The sequence below is a fragment of the Crocodylus porosus genome, unplaced genomic scaffold, assembly GCF_001723895.1.
Source record: "Crocodylus porosus isolate Cpor-Errol unplaced genomic scaffold, CroPor_comp1, whole genome shotgun sequence".
Lineage (NCBI taxonomy): Eukaryota > Metazoa > Chordata > Crocodylia > Crocodylidae > Crocodylus > Crocodylus porosus.
In genome coordinates this window covers 9,519,831-9,526,600 of record NW_017728927.1, presented here as the reverse complement: position 1 = coordinate 9,526,600, position 6,770 = coordinate 9,519,831, and the positions used below count along the sequence as shown (strand labels likewise).

The following is a 6,770-nucleotide window of genomic DNA, read 5'->3' as shown; positions in this document are numbered from 1 at the left end:
CCACGCTGGCGTGCCGGGGCAGACAGCGGCCCTGCCCTGCCCTCTGCCCCGGGGCGCGCTCCCCGGAGAGGGTTCGTGCCCTGGCTCCGGCGGGGGCAGAGGCGCGGGGCGCAGCCCCTGCCCGCGGCGGGGGCGAGGCGGCCGGGAGATGGTGCTGTCGGCATGGGCAGGAGCCCCGGCTTCCCCTGCGGGAAACCCGAGCGTGCACTTCCGACAGCAGCCGGCCATGCCTCCAACTTTTCTTCCTGCCCTCCCCCGGCCCCGCCCGGGGCCCGCTGACCCGCGGGAGCGGAGGATGGAGGCGCCCGCCCCGCCGCGCCGCGCCGCCAGGTAGGAGCTGGGGGAAGGGGAGGGAAGGGCCGCCCGCCCGGCACCGGTGGCCTCTCTTCTTGCACCAGTTACACTCCTGTCCCCGAACGTACTTGTGACACGCCTGCAATCCTTTCATCCCTGCCCCGCGCCCCGGGGCCCGGCTCCGGCCGGGGCGTTAAGCCGCAGAGCGACTTGACACGCGCGGCCTGCGCCCGGGGCGCGGGGCCGGGCCGGTTTCCAGGGCCCCGGCTGTGAGCGGCCGGCACCGCCCGCCCGGGGTCTCTAGCTCTGGGCAGTGGTCGGTGGTGGAGGCTCTGTCTGCTGGTGGGGCCCGCTCCTCGCCGGCAGCCGCTGTAGGCCCGTGTGCCTCTCGTGCAGGATCTGGCCTGACGTGGCTCTGCTCCGTGGCGTCGTGCCCGAGCACGACCTGCTCACGCGTGGCGGGGCGTCGGCAAGCTGGGCTCGGCGCCGGGGTGCCGGGTCGGGTCCCACCAAGCCTCCCCAGGCTGAGGATGGTTTCTGTTCTCATTGTCGTTTCTCTCCACATTTGTGAGGCAAGAGAAATGCTTCTTGCAGTTTCTCCCCCTTTTACAGATGGGACAACTGAGGCAGGGAGGGGCCAAGCGCCAGGCTCCAGGCCCGAGCAGTGAGGAAGCTGCAGAGTGCGAGACAAAACCCGGGACTCGCAGCCTCTCCTTCATGTCTCAGTGGCTGAGGAAAACGTGCCTTGAGCTATCTGGGGGATGGTTTTCTAAAAGGCTCTTAAGCAGCCAACAAAAATGGAGAAAAGGCCTGTTTTGTGTTAGGTTGCTCTCTTCTGCTGTTGCTGCATGAGGACCTCCCGTGCTTCTGGGGCATTAAAAGGAGGGCGGCAGTGGTTGCAGGTTGGCTACGTGTCGTCGTGAAATAAAATAAACCGTGACTTCATGTTTCTTTGCCGCCCTTCGCCCAGGAGGACTTCACAGGGCTTTCTTTGCAAGCTGGAGGGGGGCACGTCGGCTCCCGAAATGCAGTGTCTGCTGAGGTGGGGCTGTGCAGTAGGAAGTTGGGAAGAATACCACCACCCCGTTGAAATAGAGGGGAGATTGAGGGGAGCAGAGTGTATCCAGCTTGGAAATTTGGAGACCAGAATAGTTGGGATCTTGTCCTGGTCTGGCAGGGAGACCACTGATGCTTGGGACCCACATGTGTCCCCGCAGGGTTTTCCACGGCAGCTCGACGTGCATCAGGCAGAAGCCGGCGTCCCCCGTCACCTGTGGGTTGTGAGGGATCCCCCCCCACCGCTTGGCCAAACAAGCTCTCCCCATGGTGCCATTGCCTCCAAGCCACTTTCCTGGCGGCCCCTCGGTCACAGTTTGTTGAGCGGTCACCAGATCTTGGCTTGGGGGAGCTACAGGTTGGAGGAAGACCGTCACGTGCCTGATCCTCCTTTACTTCGCTGAGAGCCCTGATCATTTTGTGGCCTCGAGCTGGGTCTCTCTCTGGGGATGTCAGGGCCGCGACGGTCGATGTGCAGCCGGCCTGCTCTGGAGTCTGGGAGCGGCGGGGTTTCACGCTGAGAACCATCCCTGTTTAATCCACGTCTCTGCAACGTTTAGCAGTGCTCGGCTGGTGGGTGAGCGCGATGGCCAAAGAAAAGGCTGGCGCCTGTGAAGTTTCGTGTAACAGGTGGAGCCAGGCTCCAGCCTCGCCTGGGTGGGCTTCTCTTCTCGTGTCCCCTCACCACGTACAAATAGGCAGCCAGGCCTGGAGGCTTCAGTGAGGCCGTCTGCTCGCCATGGGGCCTCTCGCCCGCGTGGGGTCCCCCATCCCGGCGCAGGCCGCCTTCCGCACTTGTGTCGCTTGCAGCCAGCCGCACCTGCAGGAGCAGATGGGTCTGCGGGTTTCCTGTGCCGGCAGGCGCTGCGGGCCAGGCTGCACGCGCAGGCCTTGACGTCTCAGAACGACGCGGAGCAGCGGCCTGGTCGGTGACCAGAAAAGCTTTTGTGCTGGCGAGGAAGGGAAGGTGCGGGGGCCCCCGGGGGATCACGAGAAACCGATGCCTCCGCAACGGTCGCAGCTGTGATCTGCTGCAAGGGAGCCCTGGGTTGGGCTGCCTCTTGCTCCCACCGGGCCTGTAAGGACCTGGGTTTGCTATCAAAGCGGCGCGTCTCTTCGGAGGGCTGTGGCGCTGGGTGAGCGCAGCGGCTACTCCGCAGGGGGGGCTCCTGATCTACTCCGGGGCAGGGCTCTACGGCAGGGGCGGGTGCACCCCACCAGGGAATAGCTGGGCACCACGACCCCTCAGCTGGGGTCCTGCTTTCCTTACTATCAGGACTCGGTGGATGTGGTTCGCACCCCTCTTATTCATTGCACCCCCGAGTGCGAGTTGGGGCAGGTCCGAGGGTGCTCATCGGTTGCGGACGTATGTGGCTGAAGAAGCGGGTCCGTGCTCGGCTCCTTCCTCCTAGACCCATGCCCCGCGCCCCCCCCGGGAAAGGCTCTACGTGGTCCTCTGTGTCGTCTGAGGGACCCCATGCACTTGGGGGAGCTGTTGTGGTGGCGGGGGAGGCTTGCAGCTGCCTGGACGTTGCAGGACATTGATGAATAGGACTCCTGGAGTAATGAAGGAGGGAACCGCGCCAACACATTCGGCTTGGAGCTCTTACAGCAGAGATGGCTGAGATGCAAGCTGTGAGTCAAAGCAGTCCACAGCGTGGCCGTCATCTGTCCGCTACATGCACAGGCCCTGGATACAACAGGTCCCGGCAGACATGCACCTCCCGGACCTTAGCAGCCTGGTAGCAGAACAGAGCATGGTTTGTTAGGACACGTGGTCCCCGCGGGCCATATTGCCCCGGTCGTGACAGCGGAGAGGTGCTCCACGTTTTGCCCGTTAGATGTGGAGAGTACAGCCCCGGGCGTCCCTGAGTTTGGCCGCACTACTTATAGAGCTGGGGCTTGGCAAAGTTTGCTCACAGATTGGCTTTTTGAGCTGGGTTGTTTGGTTTTTTTTTTAAATGACAGCTCGTCCCCTTTAAATTTACATCTCTAGATGGGGAACACAAGAGCCTGATGAGAGAGAGAAAATGAGGGAGAGAGGGAGTGTGAGACTTTTTATAAAAAGAACGAGTCGGGTTTTATTATCCCTTTGAGACGAGCAGAGAAAATCTATACTGAAGGCATGAAATAGCAATAAAAATGGACTTTTTGCCAAAGCAAAATTAATTGAGTGAATCTCACTCCTCAAGCCTGAGCTCTGAGAGGCTTATGAGCTGGATATGAACTGCACTGGCCCCTTGCAGGCTGTGATCCCTGGAGGATGGGAGGCAGAGCCCTCCCTCTGCTCCCGAGGACCGAATAATTAAGCAGGATGTGACCGGTGTACAGGAGCAAAGGACGCTCGCTCTGGGCCGTCGCAGCAGGCTGATCCCCACGGGCTCCCTTCCCGAGACCGTAAGGTCTCTCAAGCCGCGGCAGGCGCTTGGGCTGCGGGTGTTCAGTATTGAGCACCCTGGGGCCACGGCCTGCTCTGTACCACAGATGAGGTGTCTATAGTAAGTCGGACGGGTCAGCTCTCCGCGATCGCAGAAGTGCAGTGTAACTGGCCCAAAAGCCACTTGAATGCGGGGGGTCAGGCAGGGCAGTGCTCGCAGAAGATGCTCTCCGCTTCTGAGTTTGGATGCTGACGAAGGATGCCACTAGCACCCCAGACCGGCGAGAGGTTAGCCTGGGACAAAGTTGTGCTCTTGCTCACTCATGTCGGCCCACATCTGCACTCACCGCCTCCCTGGGGACTCCGGTGCCCCCACGAACTCCCTAGCCCCCGCCCCACAGGCCTCCCTCTGCTGATGCATGTCTGCAGCAGCTCTGCGCTCCCTTCATTTTTTCGGTGGGAAGGCGGAGCAAGGAGCTGCGGACGGGCCAGGCGGCTCCTTCTCAGCAGATGGTGCAAAGAGGACGAGGCTGCATAAACCTCCTGAGTCCGCCGGCGACACTGAGATTAAATAGCAAGAGAGCTGCGAGGCAGCGGCAGCTCCAGGCCGGAGAAAAGGGAGCTGGGGGGGAGACGATTTGAACGCTCGTCTCCTCCCCCTCAGTGTCTCCCCTCCAATTCTGAGGTCCCAGCTTCAGAACCGTAAAAATATAGGCCTTTTCAATCTCTTATCTTGCAGGAGCAGAAACAATTGGCCTGCGAAGAAGGGGAAAACAATCTGTTTGACTGACAAACAAAAACACATTTCTGCACAAAAGGAGGAGGAGGAGGCAGCTGTCTGGCTGCCGCTTCTGCTTTTGCATTCCCCTCCCTCCCTGTCCCCGCGCCGAGGGTGTTGAAGCCGAGCGGCTGCTCTTGCCAGGAAGACGCCCGATGTTCTGAGTGGCTGAGTTCAATGTCAGGCACTCGGCAGCGAATGTCATTGTCAGAGGAGCTGCCGCAAGCCCCTCCCGACACGGCAGGGAGGGCTCCTGCGGGACCCGGAGGGGAAGCTGGCGCCCAGGGAAGGCCCCTTCCCTGCCCTGGCGCCCAGGGTGGGCTGGTGGGGGGCCGCGGCCGAAGAGGAAGGGACCCACTCGTCGTCAGCCTGGAAGGGCATGGAAGATGGGGCTTTGCGAGGCAGTCGCGGAGGGGAAACGAGGGCATCTTGGGGAAAGGCAGCCGGGCGGTTCGTTGTACCGGGCAGCCCGGGTGGGCTGGTCCAGTGCTTAGCTCACCGGGCACCCGGTCTCCTTCCCCCCCGCACGGTTTTCCTGCTGAGCCACCGTGGCTGACCGAATATCTCTGTGCCCATTGCAAAGCAGACCGGAAGATGCCTGCTGGCCCCCGCAAGGAGTTGAAGTCCCCGGGGTGGGCAAAATGTGGCCCGTGGGCCAGATGCAGCCCACCGGACCGTTCTATTGGGCCTGCGGGGCCCCGAAAAAATTTAGAAAATTAATCTTTGTCTGCCCCTAGCTGCCTGTCACGTGGCCCTTGGTGGCTTGGCAAAACTCGTCCTCCTCCCAAAATAATCACCTGCCCCTGAGTTAGGAGCAATCATGTTTGAATTATGCAAGCAATGTAGCCCCTCAGCCACTGCAGAGGTGGGCTGATTTGGACTCTCAGACATGGGAAGGTCTACGGCGAGACTGCAGCGCTTGAGACACCATTCGTCTCACACAAGCCATTTCACACCTCTTGGCAGCAAAGGAAAAGAAACCAGTTTCCCCTTCCCTGGGTGCACCAGCAGTTCCCTGTTCAGCTCGTCCCTGCCAGGGGACTGTCCCTCATTGACAGGTGAGAAAAAAGGGAACTTGAAAACCCCAGGCATAATCCTCCGTGCCCATCTGTACATGGAAAAGTGTAAGAACAGAGCCCAAGGTGTCCTACCGCGGCCAGATAATGTATCCAAATGGGAAATCTGCAGTAAATCTGGGAAACAGAATGCAGAAAGAACCCCTGACGCCACACTGACATTTCTGATTGCTTTCAGTCCAAGAATGGGGGGAAATTACCTCTTATTAGTGGACTGCTCGCATATTTAAAATGGAACTGTTGCACTACACATCAAGTAGCAAAATAGCACATTATGAATCGTAGTTTGCTCACCGTGGGAGTCCAGGTGAGTTAATAACAGATAATGGCCCTCGATTCATGAGTGGCTCATTTCAGCAATTCTTTTTGATGTATCAGTCCAAGTGCATAATGTCAAGCCTTCACTGTATGCACCGAAAGGGGCTCGTGGAAAAGTCAGTACAAATAGCACAGCCATTTCTCCCCAAAACATGCTCCCCTGGGTAAAAAAGCACCCGGGTGAATTCAAGGCCTCTGTGCTTCCCGTTGCTTGAATATCGCAAGAGCAGTGGGCGAAGTCTGGTGCCCTGGGGCCGGGGGGCAGGGGGGAATAACACTTATGGTTTTTAACTTTTGCAAACTATTCAGAAGTCAGAGGAGAGGGAGAAAGGATAAAGATTAAGGGAAGGCCAAGTAGGCCAGAGGAAAAACCCAAATAAAAATTTGGCATGGAAACTGAAAAACATATCCAATGGTTTCCTTTTTCATAGTTCCCTTTTAAAAACCAGAAGTTTTTTTAAAAGGAAGAAACGTCCCTGAAAAATTCCTTTTTTGAGAGAGAGGTGAAGTGGGGCATGGGGATGTGCGTGAGGGGTTTTTTTTCACTTTTTAAAGAAAAGTTTTATTCCCATTTTTTGTGTAAGTAGTCAAAAACATCCCACTAGTTCAGGACCTTATGGGCAGGAGGACAAAAATGAGTGCTTTCGTTTGCTGCCAGCCAGAGGCTGTTAACCCTGCAGTCTCTGCAAAAGAGCAGGACGTTAGAAGAGGAGAGATACTGCAGCGAGCACACCGAAGAGTTTCCCACGTGGCAAGTGGAAGCCAACGTGAGATGCCAAGCGGAAAGTGGCTGGCCACCTGCCAGGGGTGCAGCTACACCATCCGCTCCAGCGTCGCACATCAAAACCACCCCTGAGGGCCCGTGCGATAG

General features: G+C 58.7%; 1 protein-coding gene across 1 annotated transcript in view; it reads left to right on the top strand.

Moving 5' to 3' along the window:
- The first annotated feature begins 228 nt into the window (after positions 1 to 228).
- Positions 229 to 6,770, top strand: part of RAI1 (retinoic acid induced 1) — a 110,209-nt gene continuing 103,667 nt past the window's right edge. Inside the window, exon 1 of the mRNA XM_019541952.1 lies at positions 229 to 330. The gene's annotated coding sequence lies outside the window, so the exon portion shown is untranslated. The remainder of the gene's footprint in view (positions 331 to 6,770) is intronic.